Genomic DNA, 17,697 nt, shown 5'->3' on the forward strand with positions numbered 1-17,697 from the left:
TTAATATCAAAATAAAAAGAAAAACTCACAAAACCCAAAAAATGATCCAAACAAAAAAAAACCCCAAAAAACAAAAAAAAACCCAAAACTTTAATATCAAGGTATATTAATTATTTTTTTTTAATTTTTTTTCAACGTTTTTATTTATTTTTGGGACAGAGAGAGACAGAGCATGAACAGGGGAGGGGTAGAGAGAGAGGGAGACACAGAATCGGAAACAGGTTCCAGGCTCCGAGCCATCCGCCCAGAGCCTGACGCGGGGCTCGAACTCACGGACCGTGAGATCGTGACCTGAGCTGAAGTTGGACGCTTAACCGACTGCGCCACCCAGGCGCCCCAAGGTATATTAATTAAATAAGATATATTCAGTGCCTCTTTTCCTCTGTTTTGAAAAATAGTGTTTAGTGAAGGAAACTGAACTATCCCTTGAAAATATAGAAAACACTAATATGAAAACATAGAAAACATGGGAGCACCTGCCTGGCTCAGTTGGTTGAGCATGTGACTCTTGATTTCAGGTTGTGAGTTCAAGCCCCATGTTGGTTGTAGAGATTACTTAAAAAATGAAATAAAATCAGAGCATCTGGGTGGCTTAGTCAGTTAAGTGTCCAACTTCGGCTCAGGTCTCGCGTCATGATCTCACGGATTGTGAGTTTGAGTCCCATATTGGGCTGTTTGAGTCCCTGCATTGGGCTCTCTGCTATCATCTTAGAGCCTGTTTTGGATCCTCTGTCCCCCTGTCTCTCTGCCCCTCCCGTGCTTGTGCGTGTGTGCACATACTCTCTCAAAAACAAATGAACTTTGGGGGCGCCTGGGTGGCACAGTCGGTTAAGCGTTGGACTTCAGCCAGGTCACGATCTCGCGGTCCGTGAGTTCGAGCCCTGCGTCGGGCTCTGTGCTGATGGCTCGGAGCGTGGAGCCTGTTTCCGATTCTGTGTCTCCCTCTCTCTGCCCCTCCCCCGTTCATGCTCTGTCTCTCTCTGTCCCAAAAATAAATAAACGTTGAAAAAAAAATTAAAAAAAAATAAGTGAACTTTGAAAAAAAGTCTAAAAAAGTAAAATCTTTTAAAAATTTTATATTATTTTTAAAAACATTTTTTAATGTTTATTTTTGAGAGAAAGAGAGAGACATAGTGTGAGTGGGGGAGGGGCAGAGAGAGGGAGGAAGACACAGAATCCAAAGCAGGTTCCAGTCTTTGAACTGTCAGCACAGAACCTGACATGGGGCTCAAACCCACAAATGTGTGATCATGACCTGAGTCGAAGTCAGATGCTCAACTGACTGAACCACCTAGGTACCCCTAAAATAATCTTTAAAAAAAATAAGGGCACCTGGCTGGCTCAGTTGGAAGAGTGTGCAACTCTTAATCTCATGGTCGTGAGTTTAAGCCCCATGTTGGGTGTGGAGATTACTTAAAAATTTAAAATATCTGTTTTTTTTTTAATTATTCTAGTGACAGAGAGAGTGTGCAAGTCAGGGAGAGGGGCAGAGGGAGACAGAGAGAGAGAGAGAGAGAGAGAGAGAGAGAGAAAATCCCAAGCAGGTTCCATGCTCAGCACAGAGCCTGAGGTGGGGCCCCATTCCACAATCATGAGACCATGATGTGAGTCAAAATCAACAGTCACACTGAGCCATGCAGATGCCCCCCACCAAAATCTTAAGAAAAAAAGAAACATTCTGAATATATCAAAATTCAGTCCATTTTTTTCCAAGTTGTATTTCCCAGGTCTCCTCCAAATTCCCTGAAAAGTTCCTTAACATAGACCCAGAACTTCCCCATTGAAATAAAGAGAAAGGAACCACGCATGCGTATTTTATAATGGTCTGTTGGGTGCCTGCCATGCCTATTGAATTCTGAGCTCTGTAAATGCAGACTCAGTCTCAAAACCGTCCTGTGGCTGCGCAAGGCTGTGCTTGAACCACTCCAGGATCCAGCGAAGAGATATGGACGGGAACTGCAGGGAGAGACCACACTTAATCAACTCTCCCTCCAAAATGATAAAAATACTAGCAAACATTTCAGCAGATTTGGCAGTTTTCTGAAACTCCATTCTCCGCATGAGCGGAGGAGAATCTTCTGGCCAAGAGAGACCACAGGAGTTCAGCAGGACAGTAATATCTGCAGTGTCATAACGTGGAGGTATGTCCATCACACTTCCACCCCCAGGTCAGTGACGCCACTGCCATGAACACCCATTAGCCTCACCGCCAGAGGGTAGCGCTGGCTCCTCTGCAGGGACCCCCATCAGCACAGCAGAGTCAATATTTTACCCAAACTAGCATTCCCATGGTATGCACACATTTGATATGATTCAAAGCTCGGATGAATGAATCGACATAGGTACACACAAAAAAATTTGTGCAACAAGTTCATGACATCATTTCTAACTGTTGAAAAGTAGAAACAACTCGATATCTGTGAACAGATTCGTGGGCAAATAAAATGTAGTGTATTCATAGACTCATCATCAGAAATTTAAAAAGAATGAGGCACCATTATACGCTACAACATAGACGAATCTTTTAGACATAATGCTAAGTAAACAAGCCAGTTCCCAAGGAGCACAGATTGTATACTATCATGTATATGAAATGTCAAAAATAGAAGCAGAGAATGTACTAGTATTTGGGTTAGGGAGATGTAGCAGGGAGCAAGGGTTGTAGGGAAGATTGTGGGGGCACCTGGGTGCTCAGTCAGGTGAGCGCCCGACTTCAACTCAGGTCACGATCTCACAGTTTGTGGGTTCAAGCCTTGTGATGGTCTTTGCACGGACAGCATGGATGGAGTCTGCTTTGGATCCTGTGTCCCTCTCTCTCTCCCCCTCCCCTGCTCATGCTCTGTCTCAAAAATAAATAAACATAAAATAAAAAATCTAGATTGTGATGATTGCACTCTTTTGTCACACACACACATATCAATGGAATTGCACACTTCCCAAAGGAAGATTTTACACGTGAATTATATCTCATCGAAACCATTATAAAAAGAATCAAATGAATAAGTGACTGGACTTTGCATTTGCAAAGACAAATCTAACATTTAGGGCTGGATCACCAGATTGGGGCACTGGCTCTTCTGTGTGCAGCAGGCAGAGCAGAGCCTGGATACCCGGCTGTCCTCGTTCATGAGAACAAAGGTGCTAACTGTCGGGAAGCAGAGATCAGTGAGGGCAGCGCCGTTTCATCAGCCACCAGCAAGGACGGACTAGAGGCATCACATAAACTGAAAAGAGAAAAGAGAGGATGAAAACAGACACGAGGAGTCTACAGATGGCTCTGGCCTCGGCAGAGGATCTGGGGAAGACGCTGGTTCTGTGAACGTGGTGGACTCGCTGCTCGTGTCTGTACAAGATGAGAACCACGGATCCACGAGCCGTGAGATCACGACCTGAGCCGAAGTCGGACGCTTAACCACCTGAGCCACCCGGGCACCCCTCCATGTCACTTTAATAACGTGCTCCAGGTGATTCTAAGGTGAGGCTGGGATTGATCACGAGGGCTCCCAGGTGCACTTATGAGAGTTGAGTGCGGGCTTTGGTTTAAGGGGAGGTAACAAGGGTCTGCTCTAGGTGAATTTGGAAGGAGCAGGTTGGAGCAGCTACCATCCCCATGCTGTTGCCAGAGTTGTGGGAGGGGAGGTCACGTGAACACAGGAAAGGAGAGAGTCACGTGCTGATCTCCATGTGGGAGCTTATTAACCCTGGTTCTTACCTGCAACAAAGGTCGGGAGAAGGTCACCTTTTGTTTTTTGTCGTTGTTGTTGCTGTTGTTTACATAAATTTCACCTCCAACATGAGCTCGAACTCATGACCCCTGAGATGCAGACTCGTATGCCCCACCGACTGAGCCAGCCAGGCACTTTTTTGCAGTTCATGGTCCCTCTGCCTGCGATGTAGTGGCAGCAGGTGAAGGGGCTGGGCTGGCACATTTAAGGCATAGTCTCAAGATGCACACATCGCTCCTTCATATAATCTCACTTAAAGAAGAAACCCAGAGAAGGAAGAGAAGGCAACAGGCAAGTTCTCAGGTAAATGTTGAGTCCTGGGTCAGGTGGTGTCCTTGTCTTCTTCTGAAATACCATGGATTTTTTTTTTTTTTTACATTTATTTTTGAGGGAGAGAGAAAGAGAGAGAATGGGGGAGGGGCAGAGAGAGAGAGAGAGAGAGAGAGAGAGAGAGAGAGAGAGAGAGAGAGAGAGAGGGAAAGAATCCCAAGCAGGATCTGAACCCTTAGCACAGAGCCCGATGCAGGACTCAATCTCATGAACCACGAGATCATGACGTGAGCTGAAATCAAGAGTTAGCCGCTTAACCGACTGAGCCGCCCAGGTGCCCCTGAAGTATTGTGGCTTTAGAACATGGAAATGTTTATTTCTCTGCCTCTGATGGTCCTGTCTGACAGGCTTATTTTCAGCTTCTATTTTTCCTGTTTTTCTCATGAGGGTCAGGGTTTGGTCTTTAGACCCTTCTCCATGTGTCCCAGAGTTTTCTCTCAACCCTCTGCAGCCTGGCTGCTTTTATGCCTTGAGCAATTCCCACCGTGAAGTAATGGCCTTTAGCTGTTGGAAATGTTCCCTTGGTGACAGAGCGACCTGTTGATACCCAGGATTAGGGATGAGCTTGGGTCCTGGGATATCCATGTAGAAGAACATTTAATGTATAGGTTTCATCCAGAGGTTCCATCGGCTGGCTCTGTATGGACCAGGATGAGGAAATGCACAAATAAATAGGATGGCATTCGTGGTCTAAAATCATTCAGGATTTTCTGAAAAAGAGAACCTTGTTTTCTAGATTGCTAAGGAAACAGTTTAAATACACTGGAGATTATGGGACTTGGAAGCTATAGATGGCTCGAAATTTGCATAAAACTGATGCTTTCTCCTGATTAGATTCTGATGATAATTTGGTTTTTTAAATTTATATTTTAAGTTTTTTTTTTTTTAATTTATTTTTGAGAGAGAGAAAGAGTGTGAGCGGGGGAAGGGCAGAGAGAGAATCCCAAGCAGGCTCCATGGTTAGCATGTAAGCCAACATGGGGCTCCATCCCGAGATCCTGGGATCACGACGTCAGATTTTCAACCGACTGAGCCACCCAAACGCCCCTAAACGTTGTTGATTAAAAACAGTAAATTAGGGGCGCCTGGGTGGCGCAGTCGGTTAAGTGTCCGACTTCAGCTCAGGTCACGATCTCGCGGTCTGTGAGTTCGAGCCCCGCGTCGGGCTCTGGGCTGATGGCTCAGAGCCTGGAGCCTGCTTCCGATTCTGTGTCTCCCTCTCTCTCTGCCCCTCCCCTGTTCATGCGCTGTCTCTGTCTCAAAAATAAAAATAAACGTTAAAAAAAATTAAAAAAAAAACAGTAAATCATAGGGGCACCTGGGTGGCTCAGTCGGTTGAGCCTCTTGACTTTGGCTCAGGTCATGATCTCTTGGCTCGTGGGCTCAAGCTCTGCATCGGGCTCTGTGCTGACAGCTCAGAGCCTGGAGCCTGCTTGGGATTCTGTGTCTCCCTTTCTCTGCTCTCCCCCACTCACACTCTTCCTGTCTCACTCTCTCTCAAAAATAAAATAAGCATTAAAAATTTTTTTAAAAGTCAACAACTTTTAGTATAATTCACATATTTCATAGAAACAATAATGTAGCAAACAGCTCAGAGTAATATGCAAAAAATGTTTTAAAGCTCCTGCTTTGCACACGTTACTCTATATCCGGAGCAGGCTCTCTCCTCCGCATCAGGTTCGCTTGTCAGATGCCTCCTCGCACACCTGGCTCTTCCTGCAGGGGGCGCATTCATACCTTGCATTCGCAGGGGCTGGGGCAGGAGCCACCAGTGGAGCATGAGAACTTGGGGTCCGTTTGGAACCAAGGTAACGATAGAGGTCCAAAGCCGGTGACAAAGGCAGACGCTGATACGGGCTGGAGGCATGGTGTATAATTGACTGGTTTTTTTTTCCCCCTCCAACAATACCACAGCAGTGACATGACCAGGGTGCGTCAGGGACCTGACATCAGCTTGTTCCATTACCACCAACTTTACCTTCTTGGTTCAGTTCTCTGGCAGAGCCCTCCACTCTGAAGCCAATACAGTTTTAAGGTTAGTAAAATTTTTTCTTTGTCGTTAATATGGATCTGGAGTAACTTACTGAGAGTTCTGCATAAAGCGTCGTATTTCATCTGCAAAGACCCCTCTCTTCTTTGTCTTTGCTTACAGTTTGCTTTGGGAAATGAAGGCTCTCGCCTTTATTTACTTGGAGATACTCATTTTTCGCGGGTGAAGGTTCTAAATTGTTCAGGCATCGGTCCTGCAAATTTCCATTCATTCCACAATCATGTCACAGACATACTCTTATTGCTTTGAAACACTCATATCAATATATGTTCAAGTGTCTCAAAATTCTAAAATACAACTCCTAAATGATCAACAAAACAAATTGTTTCTTTTTAAAAGAATTTTTTTTTTGACATTTATTCATTTTTGAGAGCGAGAGCGAGAGAAACTGAGTGAGAGCTGAGGAGGGACAGGGAGGGAAGGTGACACCGAATCTGAAAACAGGCTCAAGGCTCTGAACTGTCAGCACAGAGCCTGATGCAGGGCTTGAGCTCACGAGCCGTGAGCTTATGACCTGAGCTGAAGTTGGACACTTAACCAACTTAGCCACCCAGGTGCCCCAACAGAACAAATTTTCAGTTTAACACACAACTCATAAACAATAGCTTTTATTTTAGTCTGTGTGCATGTCTCTGTGGTGTGTTCAAAAGACACAAAAAGCATCATCCACAAATAGATGTATACTTTTATACCAGTGAAAATATATCTATTTTTCATTTAAAAAATATTTTATTTTTTTTAAGTTTATTTTTGAGAGAGAGATCAAGCAGGTGAGGGGCAGAGAGAGAGAGAGAGAAACAGAGTACGAAGCAGGCTTCAGGCTCTGAGCTGTCAGCACAGAGCCTGACGCGGGGCTCCAACTCACGAACTGTGAGATCATGACCTGAGCTGAAGTCGAATGTTCAACTGACTGAGCCACCCAGGCGCCTCCAAAATGTTTATTTTTGAGAGAGAAAGAGCGTGTGCATGCACACAAGTGGGGGAGTAGCAGAGAGAGAGAGAGAGACAGAGAGAGAGAGAGGGAGGGAGACACAGAATCTGAAGTAGACTCCGGGCTCTGAGCTGTCAGTGCAGAGCCCAACACAAGGCTCAAACCCACGAACCATGAGATCATGATATGAGCCAAAGCTGGACACTTAACTGACTGTACCCCCTGAAAAAATATATTTTTTTTTAATATTTTTAAAATGTTTATTCATTAAAAAAATTTTTTTAACGTTTATTTATTTTTGAGACAGAGAGAGACAGAGTGTGAAACAGGGGAGGGGCAGAGAGAGAGGGAGACACAGAATCTGAAACAGGCTCCAGGCCCTGAGCTGTCAGCACAGAGCCCAACGTGGGGCTCGAACTCACGGACCGTGAAATCATGACCTGAGCCGAAGTCGGATGCTTTACCGACTGAGCCACCCAGGCGCCCCTAAAATATTTATTCATTTTTTGAGAGAGAGACACACAGAGAGCAAGTGGGGGAGGGGCAGAGAGAAAGAGGGAGAGAGGGAGACACAGAATCGGAGGCAGGCTCCAGGCTCTGAGCTGTCAGCACAGAACCTGATGCAAGGCTTGAACCCATGAACTGTGAAATCATGACCTGAGCTGGAGTCTCGCACTGAACCCTCTGAGCCACCCAGGTGCCCCTAACTCTTGAAAAATCTCTTAAGAAAAGACCGAAAAAATGAAGTTAGAAATATCTTAGAACCCACAGAGTAAACGGAGAATGTTGGGATTCAGTTGACACTCTGGATGTGCCTCCCGCCCCCAGTTCCTACACAGGATCCAATGGCTTTGAAGGCAAGCATCAGTCACTGAGGACTGGCAGGAAGGCCACCAGGGATCTGGCAGTCGGAGTGATCTTGTCACAGACTGTGGTCGGAATCCTGGGGAACTTGTCTCTTCTTCACCCTTACCTCCTCCTTTCTTTCACTGGGGGCGAAGTGTGCAGATTTGATTCCCAGGCGCCTGACTGTAGCCAACGCCTTGGTCATTCTCTTTAAAGGAGTCCCCCACGTGATGGCAGATTTTGGGGGGAGGCAGTGTGCCAATGATTTAAAAAAAAATTTTTTTAACATTTATTTATTTTTGAGACAGAGCATGAACGGGGGAGGGTCAGAGAGAGAGGGAGACACAGAGTCTGAAACAGGCTCCAGGCTCTGAGCAGTCAGCACAGAGCCCGACGCGGGGCTCGAACTCACGGACCAGGAGATCATGACCTGAGCCGAAGTCGGACATTTAACCGACCAAGCCACCCAGACGCCCCTCATTTTATTTTATTTTTTAACATTTATTCATTTTTGAGGGACAGAGAGAGACAGAGTGTGAGTGGGGGAGGGGCAGAAAGAGAGGGAGTCACAGAATCCAAAGCAGGCTCCAGGCTCTGAGCGGTCAGCACACAGCCCGACGCGGGGCTCAAACTCACGGACCAGGAGATCATGACCTGAGCCGAAGTCGGACGCTTAACCGACTGAGCCACCCAGGTGCCCCGTGTGCTGACGATTTTAGATGTGTCCTTCTCTTCTATGTTCAGAGAGTGGTCAGGGGTGTGTCCATTGAGATCACCTGCCTGTTGAGTATCTTCCAGGCCATCACCATCAGTCCCCAGAACTCCAGGTGGGCAGCGCTTAAAGGGAAAGTTGCAAAGTACATCGGCCCCTCCACCGCCCTCTGCTGGATGCCGGATGTGCTGATAAACACCATTTTCCCGCTTTATGAGACTGCCCAGTGGATCAGCACAAACATAACGTGAAAAAGGAATTATGGATACTGTTGTGGGGTCTTTCACGATAATATCAGAGTCTCTCTGTTTGTGGTGTGGCTATCGCTCACTGATGTTTTCTCTCTGGGGCTCATGCTCTGGGCCAGGGGCTACATGGTCTCCATCCTGCACAGGCCCAAGCAGAGTCTGATACATTCATGCAACCAGTGTCTCTCCCAGATTCTCTGCTGGTTCCAGAGCCACCCAGAGCATCCTCGTTCTGGTGAACACCTTTGTGTTTTGTCATAGACTCTCCTCCATTTGTCAAGTTTGTGTGGCTTGTTTAAATAACCCAGCCAGGGGTGCCTGTGTGGCTCAGTCGGTTAAATGTCCGACTTCAGCTCAGGTCGTGATCTCGCGGTCTGTGGGTTCAACCCCCACATGGGGCTCTGTGCTGACAGCTCAGAGCCTGGAGCCTGTTTCAGATTCTGTGTCTCCCTCTCTCTCTGACCCTTCCCCGTTCATGCTCTGTCTCTCTCTGTCTCAAAAATAAATAAGTGTTAAAAAAAAATTTTAAATAAATAACCCAGCCAGTTGCTGGTGGCCATGTCAGCTCTCTTTGCTGTGTGTTTTCCTACTCTCAGCCCCTTTATGCTGATGAACTGTGACCCCAGTGTGTCCAGGCCCAGCTTTGCCTGAATAAAAAAATTTCCCTCGTCTTATCAGAAACATGTATTTTTCTTGTTGTTGTTGTTTTTCCCTCTGCCTTTGTGCCATCAGTGCAGAGCCAGATGGGGCTCAGTCCCACAAACTGTGCGATCATGACCTGAGCTGATATCAAGAGTCAGCTGCCTAGAGGTGCCTGGGCAGCTCAGTTGGTTAAGCTTCCAACTTCAGCTCAGGTCATGGTCTCATGGTTCATGGGTTTGAGCCCCGGGTCGGGCTCTGTGCTGACAGCTCAGAACGTGGAGCCTGGAGCCTGCTTCAGATTCTGTGTCTCTCTCTCAAAAATAAACAAACATTAAAAAAAAAAAAAAAGTCACATGCCTAACCAATGGAGTCATCCAGCCATCCCTACTTTATTTATTTATTCATTCATTCATTCATTTTAGCTTTATTTATTTATTTTTAGTTTGGTTTTTTTTTTTCAACGTTTATTTATTTTTGGGACAGAGAGAGACAGAGCATGAACGGGGGAGGGGCAGAGAGAGAGGGAGACACAGAATCCGAAACAGGCTCCAGGCTCTGAGCCATCAGCCCAGAGCCCGACGTGGGGCTCGAACTCACGGACCGCGAGATCGTGACCTGGCTGAAGTCGGACGCTTAACCGACTGCGCCACCCAGGCGCCCCTATTTATTTATTTTTAGTAATCTCTGCCCCCAACATGGGGCTCGAACTCACTGAGCCAGCCAGGTGCCCCAACATTTTACCTTAGATTGGTAGTATTTCATAAAAAAAAATTTTTTTTTAATGTGTGTTTATTTTTTTTTCAATATATGAAATTTATTGTCAAATTGGTTTCCATACAACACCCAGTGCTCATCCCAAAAGGTGCCCTCCTCAATACCCATCACCCCCCCTCCCCTCCCCCCCACCCCCCATCAACCCTCAGTTTGTTCTCAGTTTTTAAGAGTTTCTTATGCTTTGGCTCTCTCCCACTCTAACCTCTTTTTTTTTTTTTTTTTTCCTTCCCCTGCCATGGGTTTCTGTTAAGTTTCTCAGGACCCACATAAGAGTGAAAACATATGGTATCTGTCTTTCTCTGTATGGCTTATTTCACTTAGCATCACACTCTCCGGTTCCATCCACGTTGCTACAAAGGGCCATATTTCATTCTTTCTCATTACCACATAGTACTCCATTGTGTATATAAACCACAATTTCTTTATCCATTCATCAGTTGATGGACATAATGTGTGTTTATTTTTGAGAGAGGAAGACAGAGCGTGAGTGGGGGAGGGGCAGAGAGAGAGGGAGACACAGAATCCGAAGCAGGCTCCAGGCTCTGAGCTGTCAGCACAGAGCCAGATGTGGGGCTCGAACTCCCAAACCGTGAGATCATGACCTGAGCCGAAGTCAGATGCTTAACCGACTGAGCCACCCAGGCACCCCTAAAACCTTTTCTTTATGTATAAAGATTCATTCTATAAGTCAACACCAGTTAAGAATGAAACTTTAGAGGGGTGTCTGCTTGGCTCAGCGTCTGTGACGCTTAATCTTGGGGTTATGAATTGGGGGTAGAGATTTCTTAAAAAAATAAAATCTTAAAGAATAAGGCTTTAGAGATTCTAATAAAATTTATATGCAGTACAGATAGCAATATCATACGAAAGGAATCTGCCCCATTACCAAGTTTGGGTTTAATGAATGCAAAATTGGCTCAATGTTAGGATGTTTGCAGAAAGACTCATTTGCTTTTACACCAGGACGAGAGTGCTGTGTCTGTATTATAGTAATTGAACACTAATATCACCGAATTAAACAATTTATGCCATGCCATCAACTATGGGTCACGAAAGCTTAATAAATAATAAAATGTATAGAAATAAAATCGTACCTATTTTCTGATCACATACTTTTCAAACCTCAGTTAAGTGAAAATATTAGAAATGAGATTTGTGAAACTTGTGCATGGTATTAAAGTCAAAGAGGAATGTGCATTGAGTTTGGGATATCACAATATTTTTCAACCAGAGAAAATATCACAGGACACATTTGAGCCTAACCACCACTGTCTGAAACACAAATCCTAAATTACCTTTCTTTAAATGGTGTTTTCCGGGGCGCCTGGGTGGCTCAGTCGGTTAAGCATCCGACTTCGGCTCAGGGCATGATCTCGTGGTCCATGAGTTCGAGCCCCGCATCGGGCTCTGTGCTGATAGCTCAGAGCCTGGAGCCTGTTTCAGATTCTATGTCTCCCTCTCTCTGACCCTCCCCTATTCAGGCTCTGTCTCTCCCTGTCTCAAAAATAAATAAAAACGAAAAATATATATATTAAAAAAATAAAAAAAAATAAATGCTGTTTTCCTAACCTCAAGAGGGAAAATGGTCCTCACCATTATCATCGGAAATGGATGTTTTCAGTGGGGCAGGATTAATTCCCTTCAGTTGTGTCATAACCCAAGTTAGAGAAATATATTTCTGTTCCAGCAGCAGCTATTCAGACGTACTTTTTCTGCCAAGGATTGGGTGATTCCTATGGACCCATCTTACTTTTTGTTAAAAGCATGGCACCTTGTGCATTATAGATGCACCTCTAATAAACCTAAAATTTTAGTCTTGGATTTCTATAAGGTATATGGAACAGAAGATGGTTTAAGAACTATAATCCTTAAACACCTTAAAAACCAAACTCCAGGGGCGCCTGGGTGGCTCAGTCGGTTGAGCGACCGACTTCGGCTCAGGTCATGATCTCACAGTCTGTGGGTTCGAGCCCTGCGTCAGGCTCTGTGCTGACAGCTCAGAGCCTGGAGCCTGTTTCAGATTCTGTGTCTCCCTCTTTCTCTGACCCTCCCCTGTTCATGCTCTCTCTCTGTCTCAAAAATAAATAAATGTTAAAAAAAATTTTAAAAATATCAAATTCCATAATCACTTGGCTTAAACACGAGAAAACACCATAAGGATTGTATTAGGTTATGTTAAGAATCATCAAGGATTGGGGCACCTGGCTGGCTCAGTCCGTAAAACATGTGACTCTTGATCTCAGGGTTATGAGTTCAAGCCCCACATTGGGTGCAGAGCCTACTTAAAAAAAAGAAAAGAAAAAGAATCATCAGGGATTGGTGTAGGTCTAGTACTCCCAGTTTTCTTTACCAGCTCAGCCCATGCCTTAGGAATTTCCTTCATCCCCATATAGCTTTGGTACTGGAGCAGGCTCCACCCCAGAAGTATTCCTTTTCTGACATGATCACTTACACAGGCTCCTGAAACACCTCCTTTCATTAGGGACTCTGCTCTTCAGTCTGAAAGAGAAAACCCTTACTTGAATACTTTCTGCTGCCAGGCTGGTGGACTGAGTGTGAAGGTTGCAACAGCCTTTGCTTGTGTGTTTGTATGGAGGGAGGGGCAGGGGGTTAGGGGGGCAGCCATACTGTAAGCTATGGGTTTGTGGTCCTGTGTCCTCACCTCCCCTTAGACCCACAATTACCATTTCACATGTACTGGCAGTGACAGTGCAGACTTGGAGACCTGGAAACGTTTCTGAAAAAAAGTTTTTCCTAGTTGCCAATTACCAAAAACAATTACAACCTTCTGGTTCATATCTCTGAAGAGTCCTTTGGAGCGTGTGTGAGCAGTACTTTCTTTTTAATTTAATTTAATTTAATTTAATTTAATTTAATTTATTTTTATTGTTTTAATTTACATCCAAGTTAGTTAGCATATTGTGCAACAGTGATTGCAGGAGTAGTTTCCTTAATGCCCCTTCCCCATTTAGCCCATCCCCCTTCCCACAACCCCTTCAGTAACCCTCTGTTTGTTCTCCATACTTAAGAGTCTCTTATGTTTTGTCTCCCTCCCTGTTTTTATATTATTTTTGCCTCCCTTCCCTTGAGTTCATCTGTTCTGCGTCCTAAAGTCCTCATATGACTGAAGTCATATGATATTTGTCTTTCTCTGACTAATTTTGCTTAGCATAATACTATCTAGTTCCACCCACATAGTTGCAAATGCAAGATTTCATTCTTTGTGATTGCCGAGTAACACTCCATTGCATATACATACCACATCTTCTTTATCCATTCATCCATTGATGGACATTTGGGCTCTTTCCATACTTTGGCTATTGTGGATTGTGCTGCTATAAACGTATGGGTGCATGTGCCCCTTCAAAACAGCATTACTGTATCCCTTGGATAAATACCTAGTAGTGCAATTGCTGAGTCATAGGGCAGTGCTATTTTTAATTTTTTGAGGAACCTCCATACTGTTTTCCAGAGTGGCTACACCGGCTTCCATTCCCACCAACAGTGCAAAAGAGATCCTTTTTCTTGGTATCCTTGCCAATATCTCTTGTGTGCTGAGTTGTTAACGATAGCCATTATGACAGGTATGAGGTGGTATCTCAATGTGGTTTTGATTTGTATTTCCCTGATGATGAGTGATGTTGAGCATTTTTTCATGTGTCAGTTGGCCATCTGGATGTCTTCTTTGGAGAAGTGTTTATTCATGTCTTTTGCCCATTTCTTCACTGGATTATTTGCTTTTTGAGTTTGATAAGTTCTTTATAGATTTTGGGTACTAACCCTTTATCTGATATGTCATTTGCAAATATCCTCTCCCATTCAGTTGGTTGCCTTTGTGAACAGTACTTTCTTTTCTGGGATCCCTGGAGGCAGACAGGGAAGAAGCAGGAAATGCTGTGGTCTGACAGATGAGGAACTGGAGGTGAAGCACCTGTGTCTTACTGGATCTTCCACTTCCCGTAGAAGATTTTCTGCCTAAAAACAGGTTTCTTATTAATTTTCAGACCACTGGGGCCCACCGCCTTCAAGTTATGAGCAGAAATATGGAACCTGAGGGGCACCCGGGTGGCTCAGTCGGTTAAACATCTGACTTTGGCTCAGGTCATGATTTCACCTTTCATGAGTTTGAGCCCTGAGTCAGGCTCTGTGCTGACAGTGTGGAGCCTATAGCCTGCTTCGGATTCTGTGTCTCCTTCTGTCTCAGCCCCTCCCCCACTCACGATATGTCTCTCTCTCTCTCTCTCTCTCTCTCAAAAATAAATAAACATAAAAAAAAGAAATATGGAATCTGACAAAATACCTGATAAGGATATTCAGTGGAATACAAGTAAAAGAACATGAAGCCGCTAATGTGCATTAGGAATTATTGGACATGTTTGACCTACTCAATGCCGATTAAGTTGAAAGTTAGATGACATGGAACTTTGTAGTAAAGAGTAATTGAGGAATATTGACTCCAGTAATGATAGGAAGCCTAAGTAGAAGACGTATACACAGAAGAAAGAGATATCTTTGTAAATAAACAGATAAAAGCACCTTCATCGCATGGTTTGATGGGTGGATTCTACCATTTTTAAAAGAAGAGATAATTAAATTATCCTTTTTTAGTTCAAGAGCTTTGAAGAATTGCCAGAGTCTTCTACACTTATGTTTGCTCATTTTCTGCAACAAGTATTCATTACTTTAGTGATTAGTGAAGAAGTATAAAATATGCATATCAACCAATCATTGGTGTTTCCAACTAATCATTCTCAAGATATATATCTAAAGTCTTGGAATGTATCCCCTGTGGAATGGGGGGGGGGGGGGACTGCTGTGTTCCCAAGCCCTGGAATTTACCACAGTAAGAAGGCAGCACAGACCTTAGTGTGAAAAGGGAAAAGAGAATAGTACCTGGATGTTACTTAAGCTTATTGAGGTAATCATTTACCTATGCACATAGAAATCATTACATTGTCTGAAGTCATTGTGATAGAAATCATTAAGTGTCTGAAGCTTATACAATATCATAGGTCAATTATGTCTCAATAAAACTGGGGAAAAACTAAAAATATAAATACAACCTCCCCCTTTTCCCTGTCTCCTCCCATATTAGCTTCTCCTGACCTGTTGCATTCACATGCCCAGGGGATAGTGTAACCTTGCTTGGCCCCTGACTCAAGTAAGTGTTAAACTCATTAGCCTCTATTTACATAGAAAAAATAATTATAAAGCACTCAAACTCAGCTGATAGGGTTTGGACAGGGTCCACAGTGAGGGAAGGAAGAGAACTGAACAATGGAAGTTTGTGAGTTGTGGCTAATTCAGCATCCTGCTGTTTCTCCATCAGTCAGTAGCTGGAATCCACCTGTTGTATGTTTGGGCTTCCAGGTCCCATTAGTGCCAGAGTGAATCACGCCAATCTGGATGAAGTGCAGGTAGAAAAGTATTAGGGAGGCACTATAGGTCTTATCATGAGTGTCTCTACCCTTCTATGTCCAAACTTTCCACTGTGTGCATAGTACTGTGTTTGTTCGTCGACAAGTCAGAAGGGTGGTCTCCATAGCCCTGCCTGGGTTGTTACCACCTCTCTATCAGTAAGGGTGGTTGAAATTCATAGTCCTTTCTCCAGTTGAGGTTTCCTGGAAATGTGTGGTTATAGTTACAATGCTCAGTTCTTCCACTGGTGAAGAGAATTTGGTGATTTTGTCGTCTGGGGCCAGTTGGCGAAGGCGCCACCTGGAAGTGCCTTAGGGTTTTAGATTCATAGCTACTTGGACATAATTACTGGTTGTACTGATCCTGAAGGTCAGTTCTTTTCTTCCTATGGGGCTCTTGTCAGACTGAATCCTTTCCCATCCAGGGCTTGAGACCCCCAGACCCCTCCAGCTTTGAGTTGGGTCAATGCAAGATCTTTGAAAGGCCCCAGAAGCCTTGCTTGTCATTTAGAAATTGTATATACAAGAGGGGAAAATACACTGGTACATGCACATCTCAGGTCTAAAGGAAAAATTGGGAGCTATCTTTGGTGGAAATTTTATGCCTTCTTGTGAGGAAATAGTTTCTACTTACATAAATGGGTTAGAAAAAAGCTTACGGTGGAAGCCACCACCATGGGGCAAAAATGCCTGAGGTTGGCTAGTGAGATAGTGTAATGGATCATGAGTAACTTGTATCACCTGCAGGAAATTACTGTCCATCTGGTGCCAGTATACTAATGTACCTTGATTGCAAACTCCACTTGCCTTGCTTCTTACACGCACAAGTTAAAGATTACTTTCTGATTGTTTTCTCCACCTTCATGTGTGTAGGATCTTGTTTTCCTCACGTTCATCATGTGGGTAATATCTTGTGAGCTCAATAAATATGGAGACAAAACCACTATTCCTGGCTCTTGTCTCTTCCTGGACACTAGCCTCTCTCATATTTAATCCTGCATCCTCTGCCTTGCTGGACAAGAGAGAACTCCAGACTCCCTGTCTGCAATACCTTCTCAAGTGTCTGAAGCAAATTTCCTTCTTCTGTGAGGCCTTTGGTTCACCGAGCATTCCTGACTGCATGGCCAAGGGTTTAGTGACAGCTTGGGAAAAGTGACACCTAATGGTGTTCCCTAGGGTGCTGTGGCTGCCCAGCCTCAGTGCCAGCCACGCAGAACCCAAAGCGGATGGTGGCTCCACCCAAAGATCGGTGGTCAGAATTCAGAGTTTGGGGTTGTTGCCTATGTTCTAGCTCTTGACCTTCCATGTTGAAAACTGTAGATCTTCTGATTACGGTGGTGGGGCTGGGACCTGGGAACACATCTCAGCTGCTGCTCCCTTGGAAACCTGTATTAAGGGCTTGTTGTCATAAGGGACTGATCACTGAGCACTGATTGATCATGCGATTGATGATGGAGCTCAGCTCTGTGCTGATGCAGAGGCCATCACTGCGTGCCAGACCTGTCGTTCTGGGAGAAAGTTGACCTGTTTGTCTCATGGCTGGGGAGGCTCCCAACCCTTCCAGGCAGAATGACTCCAGGCCATCATGCCTCACACTGCTGATGCCTCCAGCATGTCAGTTAGCCGACTCCAGCCACATCATTGTGACCCTGCAAGCCGTGTCACTGTTTACCCTTTCTGGATCATTTGCACTCCCACCGTGTTATGCGTTTTATCACCAAATCTAAAAATGGGTCAACTGTCTAATTCTACCTCTATTATGTCCTCCTCCTGGCCCACACAACTTGGCTTGGCCATTTGGTGATTGAATGTAGCCGTCTTCAAGAGCAGATGTTCTCTTCTTGACTGTTTCCAGGATAGGGATGGAAGGGGTAAAAGTTACAGGACAACACAGAGTTCTAAGGTTTGCCAGCCTAGAGGGATGGTATGTTTTAGGTGCTCTCAGCCCATGCACTCTGATTGACATGGGATCCACTGGTAGGACCCAGCCTTAAAAACAACACTTGTTGGGGCACCTGGGTG

General features: G+C 44.7%; 1 pseudogene; it reads left to right on the top strand.

Annotated features, from left to right (window-relative positions):
• The first annotated feature begins 6,119 nt into the window (after positions 1 to 6,119).
• LOC122495230 lies at positions 6,120 to 9,493 on the top strand (annotated as a pseudogene).
• Positions 9,494 to 17,697: the final 8,204 nt, after the last annotated feature.

This window comes from Prionailurus bengalensis, chromosome E2 (genome assembly GCF_016509475.1).
Source record: "Prionailurus bengalensis isolate Pbe53 chromosome E2, Fcat_Pben_1.1_paternal_pri, whole genome shotgun sequence".
NCBI classification, from domain to species: domain Eukaryota; kingdom Metazoa; phylum Chordata; class Mammalia; order Carnivora; family Felidae; genus Prionailurus; species Prionailurus bengalensis.